Genomic DNA, 15,747 nt, shown 5'->3' with positions numbered 1-15,747 from the left:
GGCCACTCCCGACCCAGTGCCCCTCACCCCCCCCACCCCCAGGCGACGGTCCCCAAGCAGTGCCTCACAGGCTGGAGCTCTGCCAGCCAGCAAGGGAAAACCCTCGGTTTTTTCTCTTCTTTAAAGGGGAATCTGGTTTTAAAGCTTGTTCTGCACCCTTCCATATATATATTTGCAACCCACTTGTGAATCATGACCCGTGGCCTGAGAAACGCTGCCCCAGCGCAACTCTCTCCTGTGGAGGAGAAATAAGAAGCTTTGCTCACTCACTCATTTAGGAGCCAAGCCAAAAAATAGGAGTGTTGCTTAGAGGGAGGTAAAAAGCTGCCTGTGAGGCAGGGAGGGGGGAGCTACTGTTCCCAGGAGCAGGGCATGGCCAGCTGGTAAACGAAAGGCTGGTCCCAGATCGGCATCCATGAGGGAGGGCACCTAGGGGCCAAGACAGGGCAGTGCCTCTGCTCTGCTCAAATTCTGCTGTCTGAAAATGCCCCAGGCTAAATTCCCTCGTAGCCAATGGCAGAGTGACTGAGATGTTGTAATTGCCCAGACTATCACAGACCTAACTCGCTTCTCAGTCAGGGGTTTCCAGCCTATGGGCTCAGAGCAGGGCTGCTGGCATTTCCGGCCTGGGCTGGAGGGGTGGAACATGAAGGCTGTTAAAAAGAAGGGATGCACCCATGGGCTGAAGAGCTTAGAAGGAAACAGGTAGATTATTAATGAGCGGGGATCCTAGTTTTCTCTAATTTAAAAAAAAAATCCCCAATTTTCAGGTTAAAAAAAGTAACCCCAAATCCACATAGTTCCATGATTAAAATGAAATGGCATTATCTCGATCTGTCGGTAGATATCTATATATTAGTCTTGTTTAATTTTAATCTTGGAGAAATGTAGATTTGGGGTTAAATTTCAATCTTCAGACTTAAAAAAGTTTTTTTTTAAATCGGAGAAAACCAGGATCCCTGTTAATGAGCCATAAAGTGAAATGGTTTCCTCAGTGCTGCCTGACTAAAAATGTTGCTGCGGGACAGTTGGTTTTAAACTTTGGATGGAGCTGAAATCAGAGGGGAGTGCAAGTGCACCTCCAAATACCCCTGCTAACAGACTGCTGGGTTTAATTCTCGTTTGAGGGTTTTGTGCTGCATCAAATCCAGACCTTGCATGCCCTAAGTACCTGTGAATGGTTCAACTGAACTCATACTATATACTTGTGATTTATTCAAGTTAACATTTTTCCTTGTCTGTTTTGGAGGCTAGATAATCACCTAGCCAGGGTTGTTTGACCCCAGTACTCTTTCCTGCCAGGGCAGGGGGTCAGACTTGATGATCTGCTCAGGTCCCTTTCGACCCTACCAACTATAAAACTATGAATTGAAGGCTAGGAAAATCAGTTCCCAGGCAAACAAGGTCTGTTTTTAGCCTTACAGGTGCAAACCCCTACACAGAGGCCACGTCTACACGAGTGGTGGACTGCGCAGTTGTTACTGTGCTTTTAGTACTTGCATAATCAAGTACGAAATGACTGCACAGTAACCGACATTACTATGTAGTCATACCCCACGTTTCTTTTTTTTCTGACACTACTGCACAGTAGTACTGCATCACGGTTAGTGCCTCCCAGTGCTACTACACAATAGCAATGAGCAGCCACAGTTCACCAGATCCCACCCTGAGATTTCAACTAGGAATCTGCCGGTGCCTGAGCTGTTCTGACTGGTTGTGGTCTTTCCGAGTTTTTTGCCACAAGACTTGCTCTGTTATTTTTCCATAGTCAAAAGTAGAGTGAAAGTGAAGAATTGGTATTTTATGAGAGGGGGCCTTGAATCTAAAAAGATTGAGAACTGCTGCTGTAGCTCTCCAGGCTGGGGCTTCCGTGCAGGTGCCTGTACAATACACACCTGGCATGAACTGTGCCAGCCTGGTGGCAAGCTAGCCTGGAGATGTGGCTGCTGAGTGTTTGAGGTGTGCCTGGGTGAGCTCAGTGTCTTTTAAGATCTACTTCATGAGAGGTGCCTAAAGCTAATACAAGCTCTATACATTTTTCACTTTTAAAGCCTGCAAGCTGTTATGCTTGCAGAAGACTTACCAGTATGATCTGATTGGGATGGTGTCATCGGGAGTGTGTAGGTGGGTTTCTCAGCACTAGCAAAGTTACAGTTTTTGTTTTCACTTTATCTTTCTGGAGTCCCGTGGTGCCTAGTAGACAGTCATTTTAACACTAATGAAAGGATTTTTTTCACACGGCATGTAATTATAAGTGTGGAGGTCATTGCCACAAGGTTTTGTGGAAGCTGATTGTTTAGCCAGATTCAAAAGAGGGATTAAACAAATTCTTGAAGGAAAGGTGCATCAGTAGCTATTGAGCTAGTGAGAATTAGGGGCACAGCTTCTGAGTCACCACTTCCTAGACTAACTGCTGGAGGCTGCAAGTGAGAGGAATGGTAGCGGGGGAAAAAACCTGGTCATCCCCTATTCATTTTCCCTTTCAGTATCTGCTTTCTGCCACCATGTGACACAGGAAACCAGGCAAGATGGACCTACAGTCTGACCAGTAAATGGCAGTTCCTATATATTCTTATACTGCTTCTGTCATATTCAGAACATATAACAAGAAAAACCAGCAATGAAGGATGGGAGAAGATGGAGAATAACACAACAGTTCCCTTCTTCCACTAAGGCCTCTGGGCTTATAGTAGGAATAGTTCCTGTTGCCTTCCAAGCAGCTAGATGGGTTCAATAAGGGCTTCCTCTTTGAGACACCAGTGACAGAGGTTACTAGTTAAAACCTGAATTTCTGGTTAGGGTCCAGGGATGCCACCATAATAATTGTTCTGAGACTTGGCAGTATGTGGAAGGGAGTAGGTTACTTGCCTTAACCCCAGGCAGTTGTTTTCATGTTTAGCTTTTAGGACTTACATGAGTCCATAGCAAGTCAGTTTTAATCTTCTTATGTCTTGTTAAGAAGCACAGGTCTTGAAATATTTACAAAGCCTCTTCATAAAAAATCACAAGCTTCTGTGAAAAGTCACTGCAGTATCACATTTGGAAGAGCTGGGGAGGACAGGAAAAATGTATGCATGAGTTGGTAAGAGCCAAGAGAATTGGGTTTTATTTAATATAACACAATGCACAAGACAAAAATGTGGCCCTGGCATTGAAACTTGTAATTCTACACTGCTTCTGGATGAAGGCCTGGTTGAGGTGAAATACTGTATAGCACAGGAACTATTGTGAAGTCTCATCAATAATAGCAAAACTATGCAAAGACGTGTTACCACTGACACCAGTTCAGCTTCCCTAGTGTAACCAAAGTTGGAAGCTGTAATGGAAATAGAGTGCTGGCTACTGCACCTACTAGAGTAGCTTAAGCACCTACTCATACCTAACTTTGCTTTCAGAGACTTTAACAAATTTCCTTAAAGTAGTGTGAGAGTTACTTATATTAAAGTTTCTACCTGACCAGGAAGGGGAGCTGAGCTGGTGGTATTAATGATGGGAGTTATCTGTATGGCTTCTGTATCCTGTCTAGGGCTTAATTCACTAAGGTGTTCCATATTCTGCATCAGGAGCCTCTATGGAGTCTTCAGCTAGACCTTCTAGTAATGTCTTGTGGAACTGAATAGAGGAGACTTTTTTCTGGCTTTATTCAGCAGTCATTGGCCATGGATGCCTGCTGCACTTAACTGCTTGAGCTTTGACATAGCTATTGGACTGGTTCTTGGCAGTATCTCACTGATCAGATTGGTGTTACAAAACAGAGAGGAAGAAAGATAAAAACGGACTAATCTTTTTAGTTGTGGTATCATTGGCCAATCATTGCCATATAGATGTGTAATTTACATAAGTGTCATCCTTGAATTAGCTACTTAATTGTAGAACTTTGTGGGGGAAGGGGAGAAGAGTCTTTCCTGCGTCGGCCTTGCTTGGGATAAGTGAATCTTATGCTGGTGGAAAATGGCTGTAGCAGGTGCTCTAACATGTCCTCTCCCTTTGCCTGCCTGCAGGCTGGAGAACTCCCTTTCATCAAGTGAATTCTCTAGACAGCTGCTCCCAGATTTCAGCCTTTTTTTTTAACATTGCCAAAGAGACCATAAGATCACAAAAAATCTGATTTGAAGAATTCTTAAAAGTAAATCTGTAGGGTTTGTCTACAATACAGAATACCACCCTTTAAACATAGCTGCAAACCTCAATCAAATGACACAGTGCTGAATGGTAAAATATAGACAGAATAAACATATGGCCAGAATCACATTTTAACAAACTGAAAGAATATCAGTCGGCACACTATCTCCTTGATTGCATAGATACTTAAAACAGTAGGTCCGAGACACTGGAAACTTTTTACTCAAACTTTAAAAGTGGCCTGTTTAATCTAGTGACATTTTACACATTTGATAAGTATTTCCTATTGAGCACTTGTAGCAGAGACCTACAGCATCAGTGAGCATGGTAGACATTGGGGCATGGTGCAGTGAAGGACGAAGAACTTACTTTTTTCTCTTGGTTGCTGCTGCTGAAACATGCAGAAGGATACATTCATGTACGCTGTTGTATTGAAAGACTCAATTGCAAAAATCTGAATGTTTAGAGATTAAATTTTCCATTAGTAAGAGTATATTTAGTAATTGGACTTGAGAACAAAATGAGGAGAATGGGATTCTCAGAGTGCTTGATGCAATGTTCAGACATTCCTTTTTACAACTTTAGTCTAGCAGTTTTGAACCTTGTCAATGCAATGGTGTATTGGTTTTCAGTGCTTGCTTTGCATATGTTGCTTAACCACTGTCCTCTCACAATCACTTTCTGGAAATCACTGACTTGCAAGAGTGGTTGTGGGCAGGGGAATTTGCCTAACCCAGATTTAAAGTACACACTTAACACAATAGCTGCGTGAAATACATAGCAATCTGTATTTGGCTTTCTCTGTTGGGGTGTTCAGTCATGTGAGCAGGAGAGTGATCCTAGCTGCGTCTCCCCACTGTACTTGCCTGTCATGATTTAAATCAAAAGCAAAAAGGAGATCAGTGGTCTTTTATGGCTAAGAATCAAATAAAGCTGATCCTGGTGGAGGTATCATGGTGTCCCACTCCTGGGGATCCCCCAGACCCAAATCATCCCTTTCAAGGTGTGATTAAAACACTCCACTAGGTCATTGGTCTGAGGGTGATAGATGGAGGTGTGCAGTTCCTTAATCCTCAACTTGGCAGACTCCTTTTAGGATTTTGGACATAAAATTCTTTCCTTGATCCATAAGGATTTCATGGGGAACACTCTCACCCATGCAATCCACTTCAGCAGAGCCCCAGCTATGGCTGTAACTGTTACTGATCTCAGGGGTACTGCTTCAGGAAAGCGGGTTGCATAATCAATTATTACTAAAATAAATCAATAACCTGATCTGCTCTGAGGAAATGGCCCCACCACATCTAGGGCGATATGATCAAATGGCCATCTTGTGAGGGGCATTGATATCAAGGGTACCCTCCTGGGTTTCGCCCCTCTGGTCATTTGACATGCGGGGCATTCTGCACAGAATCTCTCTACCATTTTGTAAAGGCTGGGCCAGAAGACCTGCTGTTTCAGGTGCACTTCCGTCTTATCCCATCCTAGATGCCCTTTCATAGGGAGTGCGTGGGCGACCCTCAGCAGGGTCTCCCAATACGTGCAGAGAATAAGGACTTGGCTCCTCTCCTCCCCATCTTCTTGGCTGTCCACCTGATACAGCAGTGGTCTCCAAACTCTTTTGATCACGCACCCCTATCAGTAAAAAATTTTTGAGCATGCACCCCCAATATATGTATATTTATTTATAAATTATAGACATGTACTACTCAGTGTAACGCTGTACAAAGTTTGGAGACCACAGTACACTGTACTACCGTACTTCTGCGCTATGGAACTTCCACTCTTCCCTCAGGATACCTCACATGCCGTATGTGATACGTGACTGTCTGACATATGGACTGAGTGAAGGCGCCAGTGTCAAGCCGTATATTAAATATTAGTAAAGCTTAATTTCTTTCTTATTTTTTTTGAGATTAAAAAATAAATATAAATAGAAGTTCTAATATTTTCTTCCCGCATCCCAATGGCTTGTCTTGCGCGCACCCCACTTTGAAGACCACTGTGATAGAGGATGCCTCTTATCTCATACTGGGGATTTTGCTCAGCTTTCTGGTGACCCACTACCTCTCCTTCATCTTTTGCCAGTTGAGACTGCCAGATATTCTGGAACAGGGGCTCTTGTCTTTGCTCATCCCAAAAATACTCCTTGCCTATAAGTTGTTCCATATCTCGGTTATCTTGCTTGCCTTCCTTAGGATCCCCAAAGCGGACCATTCCAGAGAATTGGTCCCACTCTCCACCTTTCTTGGTGATGACTCGAGCAATGACTTCCTCAAGATAAGGCCAGTCTCCTCCCAGAAGCCTGGGGTGGAGTAGGGTTTTGGCTAGACCCATGGCAATCTCTTTGGTGCGACCGAGTACGGTAAGCGGAATAGTCTTGCGTTCATAGATATAGGAAGCCCCATGTATGTATGATGGTGTCTCCAACTTTTACCTCGAACACTGGTTTGTTCTGACAACCCTGGGCCCTTATGTCATCCAAAACTACAATCCATTTTCTCATCATGTATAGTATTGACAGAAGTTTCAGTCTGGGTTTTCCACGGGCAGAACTGGGAGAGATGTCCTTTTTCCCCACATCTATAGCATGTCAGTTCTCTAGAGTCCCAGATTCAAAGTTCCCTTCCAGGATTTTGGGTATTTTCACCCCGTCACGACTGGCTAGGTGTTCCTTGTCAAGTTCCCCGTGCTGGACCTCCTGGTCGGTCTCTCCTTGGAGCTTCACTGTCCCCTTCAGCAGCAGCATAATCCTCAGCAAGCTGCGAAGCCTCTTCTACCGTCTTGGATTGGTGGCATTGCACCCACTGCTGAGAGCTATTACTGAGATCAGTCAGGAATTGCTCCAGGACGATGAGATCCACCACTTCCTGTAGGGTATGAGTCTCCAGCTGTAACCACCATTCTGCCAAATCCCTTAGCAGTTGTGCTAGCGGGCGGGGACAAGCCCCCTCCATTCCCTTCCAGGCCCAAAACTTTTGACAGTAGAGAAGGGGCCCAATCCATGATGCCCAGCTGCTGGGGTCCCATTTTGCAGCTGTGGCTGTCCTTTCAAAGGCTTCTAGATATGCTTCCACATTGTTGTCTGGGGACATCCGGGGAAGTCTGGCCCTGTCACCCACTCTCCCCAGTGACACCTGCTGTGCCTCAATTTTCCTCACATTAATCCTGCTGCGGAGAGAAGACAGGTTCGTGCCTCTGCTTCTTGGGGATGCGCCCTTACAATCTCCTCCAGCTGAGCTTGTTGCCCCTGCAGGAGCCAGAGAATGATACTGTGCGCCTGCTGCCAATCCGTTGGGACGTGTGTCCATGTTGCTGGGGTTTGTTAATGACTGGCTTCCCAACCAATGCACCACTTTGTGAGTGGGAGGGTGATCCTAGCTGCGTCTCCTTGCTGTACTCGTCTGCCGCTATTTAGATCAGAAGAAAAAAGGAGATCTTATGGCTAAGGATCGAATAAAACCGCCCAGATGGTACATACTTTATGCAAGTTTATTTCCCAAAGAAAAGTAGCGCAAAAACAGAAGTCTTGCCAGTTACCTCGTTAGTGAGACATGTCTGAGTTGCCAGCAGATCTTGCAACACTGGATGCCTCTCCAGTTACGATGTAGCGCTGAACGGCCTAAGTGCTAATTGTCTTATTAGCAAGGCACATTCCCCATGCCTCTAGCTTTTGTTGAGTGCCGGGAGCAGTCTAGGTTATCCTCTTGCTCTCCGCACCGCCTTATGTGGCAAAGCTGTGGATCTGAGGTCAGGGCTTTGTCCAGCTTGGGACCCTCTTGCCCACCTGTCGTCCCAGGGTTTTTATCACTACTTGGGATTCCCCCGCTGAGCTGCTAGCTGTGTCAGCTCTCCTTACACTCACTGGGGTTGCCTGAGGAGTAAGGTAAGCAGCTTGCCTGACATCTTTTGTCTCAGGTCCCGTAGTCCCGACATCTTTTCCCAGGTCACCGGATGGGCTCCTTGTCTCCTCTCACCTTTTTCTTGTACCCAAAGGCGATCAGTCTGTCTCCCGCCACCAGTTTTATGCCATTTTTTCATGGGCTAATCAGTCGATCTTGTCTTGGGTGTGTAATTCCTCCCACCTGGTAGGGGTCATTGTTGGGTCAGTCTGACCTGACCTTGTCTAAGTAACAGGGCTCCTGCTTGAGTCCCTGTTACAGGCCATATTGAGGGATAGCAGCTGTTACTTAGTTTTGTTTGGAAAGCAGACCTCAGACTGAACGTCATGGAACTTTGTTGTGAAATCTTATATCTAAATCTTAAAGCTCTTGACTCTTTAAAAACAAAACCAAAAAAAACCTTAAGTAGTACACTGTGTTTCAAGCAATGCATCATACAAGCCCCTAATATCATTGGCACAATTGCTTACTTGAGCATGCTTGTTTTAATGCAGTCACGAAGGGCTTCTGCTATACAGTATCATCTCGGCTGTCAGATCCTTAGCGTGTTAAATCATTTGGCATGGCCTGCAGCTTTTCTGTCTTTGGAAGAAATGTGGCGTATTTGCATACTTAAAACTCCTGAAAGTGTAATAAGTAGCCATGCAGTTGCCAAGTAGATCATTAATCCTTATTTTCAATTTGAGGTGGGCTTCTTGGGTTCAAACATGTGAGTTGACAGTGGACTTAAGGGCTGGCCCCTTGGTAAAATAGCCTTGCTAAATTGTACTGGAGAGGATACAGCTAATAGTAGAGGGCAAAGTAGATATGCACCTTTATAAATTAAAAGAGATACAGAGCACTAGCTTTTTGTGAGCTTGAATTCATTTAATCAGATGCATCTAAAGAGCATGAAGATGGCAAAAACAATGATGTAGCCAATGAATCTGATGAACTTGAGCTCACAAAAGTTGGTGCTCTGTATCTTATTTAATTTGTAAGAAGCATATCTTCCCTGCCTTCTGTCTGAATTCAGACTAATGCAGCTGACTACTTAGGGCTGTGCGAAGCTTCAATAGCCAATTCAGTTTGAAGGAGATTCAGCAGCACGTGTGCAGCCAGTTGGGGAGGGCATGGGTGCCCCCAGATCTGCATGAGGCAGGCTGGGCCAGGCTGTGCTCCAGATGGGTGGCAGAAGACACTGGGAGTGGGGCCTACTCCCTCCCCGCTGCTTACCCAGCCTCCCCACGCCTCCCAGACAAGCTGACTTGCAAACAGTGGCAGGGCATGGGAGCGGGTGCATGCACCCAGATCAGAGCGGTACTGGTGGCAGGAGCTATGGGGAATTTTAGAGTGGTTGCAGCCCCCCCCCCACCCTTTCCCCAATTCCACCTTACTCTGTGGGGCAGGTGGAGCACAGCCCTGGCTCCACCTGCCCTGCAGAGTGCAGCCTGGTGGCAGGCAGCTGGAGCTAGCCTCTTGGAGCGTAGCCTGGCCCAGTCCGCTCTGTACAGATCTGGGGGCACACCCACTCCCATGCCCTCCCGGACAGGTGGCATGCAGTGGTGGGAGCCCCCCTCCCCAAGTCTCGCCCCTGGCTGGGCAGCTTGTCCAGGCCCCAATACCTCCCTTTCTGTGGGAACATTTGTCTGCCCCCCCCTTCACCCACCACAACAGACTTAGCAGCTGGAGGCAGCTATGTCCAGCATGGTCAAGGACTGCTGCCTGTTTAGTCTACAGCCAAATCTCCAAATCAGCATCAAATCTTCAAATTCAATTCAGCTGAATCAAATTGGGATGGTGACTCGAATCACATAATTAAATCACTCTCCCTCCACATAGGCTGAATCCAAATCAAATACTTACCACTTTCCACAGGCCTACTAACTACCTCTTGGTGCTCATTGTAACCAGTATCTTGTGTTCTGCCAGCAACCTGATTTAGTAGGAATTGTTCCTCTGGCTATGATGCCAGTTCTAAAAGTTGAAATTAAATTGTAGAAAAGACAGAATGCCTAAAGCTATAGAAAATTACATTTCTAACAAAACTAGCTCTTTTCTTTGCCTCCTTAAGTCTAATGCCAAAAATCTGATAGCATTATGTGCAGTTTCCCTTGCCTCTGGTATTAAGCTGGCATATCTTTCCAGTAGTTATTTAATTTTAGCCAGTAAGTTGTATGTTTGAAATGATTGGAAATATAATTACTAAACAACAATTTCAGAGATTGCTTAGTGCCATCGTTGCTTTTGAAAGCTTCATGTCCTTTGCATGCTTAAAAGGAATTCATTAGAACAGCTATTTTTGTATTTTACTGCACTAATCTCATACAGAAATATACATGATTACTTAAAACTCATATACTGTAAACTTGCAAAACTTGACTGTGTCCCAAGCATATGTACTTGTTAAGTTTTTTCATGATTTTTTTTTTTTTTTTTGCCTTGCTAACCTGAAAGCATGTTTATAGTTTAAATAGTCTTAGTTGTGATACAGGTCACATGCTGAGAACAACCTTTTTTCCCCAGCTCCGCTTTCTCTACCTTTTGACAATGAAAGCTGCATAGTACATAGTACTGAGCCTCTCTCTTAATGCAAAATGTAACAAGGTAGTGACACTCCTTTCTTTTGGTCCTAGAACATTCAACTTCAAATGTGGTAAGGCTTTATGCAATGAGAAATTTATAAGAAACAGTTGCATCAGTCTTTGGCATTAAGACTTTGGGCACAGCAGTCTGCATTTCAAATTTCTATACAGCCTTCTCAGAAAGAAGCTTCAGCATAGCAGGTTAGCGGCTCATACGCTTTCTAGGAAAACATGAACAGTTTCTGAATGAAGACTGAAGGTGCTCCCTGTTCTGGATGAGAAATTTGAAGTGGTTCACTGATGGTTGGTTGGTTTGTTTTGTTGTCCCAGATGTTTCCTGTTAGCTGTTTTAGACTACCCTCAGTTTTCCCCTCCCCCTCTGCTTTTTATTTCCAAAATGCGAGCTATCCATGAGAAAAGCACATGTTCTGTTATCTGAGGAGGTATGTGTACATTGCATGCTTCTGATGCAGTGTAAAGGTACCTGCGCTAGATCTGGAAGCAGCCTAACTGTGGCAGCGTAAAGCTGTCTAAACTAATTTACTCACTGCAATTTACACCTATCCAGAGTAAGAAAATCCCAGTCTAAGCTCTGGATTTCAAAGTTTCAGATAACAGAACATGATGTAGTTACCCAGTGACTTGTCAAACTACAAGTATGCAGCCACTAAATAACTGTTTCCAAGTTTTTAAATAGAAAAGGGATGCCTAAATAGTGTTGGTTGGTCGGTTTGTTTAAGTTAATGTCTTTATAAACCTGGGGGAAGATTTTTATTGAAATATTTCATGGCAGAGCCCATATAAAACACTTCCACATACATGACTCAACAAAGTTAAAATAGATATTTTTCTGATGTTGCATTGTGGGGGTTATTTTTGAATAAATGACAGGAGGGCATTCATGCACTTATGTGGTGAGAATACTTCCCTAGAGCACTTTCTGAAGCATAAAGATTATTGGCTCCATAAAGTCAGACTGATGCGCATGTCTGAGCTTGCCAACACAAGATTCAACTCTTCTGCCTGCAGTTAATTGACTGCCATTTCTCAGGAGCAGTGGAGCATTCTTAGCGCTTGGATCTCCTCCATAGTCTACACCTATACTTGGTGTAAGTAGCTCTTGCAGATATGATTCTGTGTTGAGTTAACTCAGAGTGGAAATTTAATACAGATAGACCCATAATGAGCATGTGTAAAAACCATATTGAACGCAACTAAACTGCACCTGGAAAACTGATTGTTGCCATTAGCTCCCTGCTTCAGATTGCAAGATTGTTATTTTTATTCATATACCATGCACATCTTTTTCCTCAAATTGAGGTGTGCATCTTAAGCAGGAAATTTGATGCTTTCTGGAATAGAAACATGCAGATCCCACAGAGAAATGGCATCAAATGGTTGCCACTTCTCTGTGGCCCAGCAAGCAGAAGGGGCAGAGTCCATTGTTTAATGCACAGTTGCAATTTGGAGTACCTACGGGGTGGACATGCAACTTGCACCTGAAGTAGCAGTTGAGCTGGCTCAAAGCAAGTGAGCTGCTGCACACAGTCTGTAGTATCTTAATGTGGCTTGAGAATGACACTTAATACTTTATACTAGTTCCTATAAATAACAATCTTTTTTAAGTAATACTTGCTACTGCCCTTGCAAAGGTCCAGGGCCCAACCTTGTACTACTACACCAGAAAGTTCTTGCTGTGTTTTGCAGACTGTCTCCTGGAAAGCCATACTCCCTGGACATTTTTGTCTTTCCAGAAGGACCTACTTTTCACTGTCAGGCACCCTTCGGAAAAATTCTTCATAGCACCCCCCCATTGTATTCTGCCTTCTAAAAACAAGGTACTGGGGATATGTAGTATGCAAGAAAATATGGTACTTTTTCTTCCTGAGAAGAGAAGCCTGGCCAAACCTGAGGTTGCCTGCAAGAACTCTTCTCTTGGAAGAGCCTTGCAGAGATGGCTGCAGGTTATCCTTTCTGTAGTCTACAACAGACAGAAAAACACTTGTTGCTGTTGATGCAGGTACCCACTATCACTGTAACATAGGAGCATGTGCACAGCCATGGAAATAACAGTGTTAGTGTATCTAGAGTGTAGTATATCAGAGCAAACATCCACATTCACTGACCCACAACACCTTAACACCCTGGTCTTATACTTAACCAGTATCCTCTTGTGGTGATCCAGTTACTGCCCATCCGTCATTCCAGGGGCAATGCTGCATGTGCTGCTGAGAGGCTGTTACCAGAGTGAAGTGGGTGACCTGGAACACTGGGAACGATGAAGGAGAATCTCTTCTTGCATCTAGAAAGAGGAGTGCTCAGTGCCAGAGCTGAGGGAGGGTGGTTAGGGGGAATTTTAAAGAAGTGGTTCATTCATTTGCAAAGAAGGCCTAAGGCTGTAGGCCACACTCTGTTCACTAGCTGAATGGGTGTTTCTGGGTTGCTCATGTCACACAATTAATCTTTCCTGGAGCAGTCCCTTAAACTAATATCATGCATACTTACCTGGCAGGGGAGACACAATGATCTGGAAGGTGGTTTTCCTAGGGCCCGCTGATGTGTCCCCCACAGGAGGTTTATATTGAGCAGATTCTTTTTGGTATTGGGTGGTGGAACCGGAGCGTGCTCCATCCACTCCATGCATTGACCTGGTATTACAGTGCTTCCAGGACCGGTGCAAAAAAAAAAGTCTCTTGAGGGAGCAGTTCTGCCTGGAATAAAAAAAATAAGCACAGTGCCTACAATCTAATAGACTATGCACTGCAACCTCCTGCTAAACTGGTATGCTGTTTGCATGCATAGCTCTTCCATGCCTTTGGGGTGTTGGAAGCAAAATGGTAGCGTGAGCAATTCTCTCCCAGTTCATGGAGCTACACAAATTCTGGGCATATGCAAACTTTGTGGCAAGCGTTGCATGTGCAAATAGCATTCCTTGGTGCATGTACCACTGTGGATGTGATATGCTGAACCATTGCAGGGTTGTAGTGTTTACCACTGCCACCCTAAAACCATGACTCCTCCCAAAGCATAGTGGCCTTTAAGTACCATCGACCTCTAATGCAGCTGTGATAATGTGCTGAATCAGGCTAGAATATAGGATTTGAATGGAGGTGGATTCTTGTAGAGGTCTCCTATCCTTAAAGTGAAAGGACAAGAGTACTATGGAGAAATCCCAGCTCAGCCTAAAACATGAATCCGAGCTGAACAAAATTATCTGATGCAGTATATAACAATTTAAAAACTAATCTTGGAACTTTGGTGTCTTGGATGCAAGCCAGAGAGTACAGAACATTTTGGAACAACAGGATATCCAAAAGGTGGAACTCTGAAACATCAGTAAATCATTAACTTGTAGGAAGAAAAGCGAATGAGGAGCAGTCTGGGACCCTTCTTTTTAGAAACAACATATATGTAACTACTGCAATCATGTCAACAAGTGCTTTTATTTTTGCAACAAAGGAACTTTTTTTCCTTCGAAGTTAAAGGAAGACTGTTCACTGCTGGAGGAAAAATTATATCCAGGAGGTTGTGCTAGTAGCGCAAATCCCAGCTCTTGGTCAGCTGTACCTATGAAAGGGTACCATATGAAGCTTTCAGGGCAGGGGAAGAAGAAGTCTCTGAACTTTTAATTGGCTCTTACTTGGTTCCCAGATAAAACATTCAAAGGGAGCAGAGCTCAGTCTTACTTACACACTCTGTACATCTTGTTTGCTCAAGATGCACATAGCAAATCAGGGTAGTTTTTCTCAGATGAAATTCATGCCTGGAATTGCAGTTTTGAAATACTAAAGGAGAGCTAAATTATTAGTCAGTGTAAGCAGTCATGTTTCATGCTTGCCAGATTACATATCTTGTTCTTCCCTTGATTCAGTCATCTCCTGTCCCCAGCAAAGTTTTGCTGATAAAGTAAAAGTTTGCCTGGATATTGCTTCTTTAAACCTAATGCAAGTATTTTAACATTTTAAATCGGACTTTTTCAGCTGAAAATGAATACGCTGTTTCAAGTAACAGTTTTAGTTGTTTTTGAGAGGAAAAAAAAAAAGGCAGATCTATTTGGAATAACTGAATGGCTTCACCTAAAGGTGATTCCAGTCTTCAGAGTTTTCCCAGCTATGTGTATGTTTATAATATTGTATATGTTCTCAATGAAATTTACCAAAATTAGTCACGGAGCTGTATTTCTGCTAGTGAAATGCCTGATAGCCTTTGTGTTTCCACATTATAGAACTCCATTAAATACAAAAGAATAACAAAAACTTGTAAAATGATATTTGACCAACAAAATAACCTAGGGTCATGGAACAACAAAGGCAACTGAGCATAAAATAGATCTTTTTTTATTAAGAGATGCAACACATACTTGGTTGAAGACTACAGATGGAAATAGAAACCAGTTGCACTGCTCTATACAGACAGGTGACTGGTCACTCTGCAACTTATTCTTACTATGCAGGTACAATCTTTCCTGCAGCTGTGGAAGTGAGATACTGTACTTGTTTGGAGCACCAACACAATAAGTATTTCCCATGGAAGGATAACTGGGTTCCTTTTAAGTATTCTGCAGTAGCGATCAGGTTACCCTCCATGCTAGTCTCTAAAGCTATTTAATTGTATCCTGTGGGCCCCGGCAGACATTACAATTAAGAAGTAATTAACCTGTTAATCATGCCATAAATAGTAACCCTGCCACACATTCAAGGAATTAATGGAGTGACAAAATGGGAAACCAGCCACACAAATATTCCACAAAAGATGCGTAACTTTTTTGCGACAGGATTCCATTAGGCCTCAAGTTGAACGCAGGCAGGGTAACCAGAGCCAGCTCCAGCACTTGTGTGGTCCCAGGCCTGGGACTAACAATTGGCCAATTGTCAGTCCCAGCCTTAGGCCCCCTGCCCCCCCTCAGGCCCCAGGGGAGGCACACCTGGGCCAAGGGTTAGCAAGGAACTAGTTAGGGAGCTTCTGTTACCAGATTTGCCCGCTACTTTGGGGTGTGCTCATTTATTAGGGCTAGGGTCTTGGTAATTCTATCAATGTGCTGCTTGTGTTGCTTGTGTTTCTATTATGGAGCTGTATCTCTCCCTTCTGCAAGCCCTTACCCCCAGTGGAGCTATCTTGCAGGACTCAGTTCAGTGGGGCTGGGTTCCTCCAGTCCCCAA

General features: G+C 44.0%; 1 protein-coding gene across 1 annotated transcript in view; it reads left to right on the top strand.

Moving 5' to 3' along the window:
* LAMP1 (lysosomal associated membrane protein 1) overlaps positions 1-15,747 on the top strand; it is a 39,094-nt gene that overhangs the window by 263 nt on the left and 23,084 nt on the right. The window lies entirely within an intron of this gene.

This window comes from Crocodylus porosus, unplaced genomic scaffold (assembly GCF_001723895.1).
Source record: "Crocodylus porosus isolate Cpor-Errol unplaced genomic scaffold, CroPor_comp1, whole genome shotgun sequence".
NCBI classification, from domain to species: Eukaryota; Metazoa; Chordata; order Crocodylia; family Crocodylidae; genus Crocodylus; species Crocodylus porosus.
The sequence above is the reverse complement of the archived record's forward strand: the minus strand, read 5'-3'. Positions and strand labels throughout refer to the sequence as shown.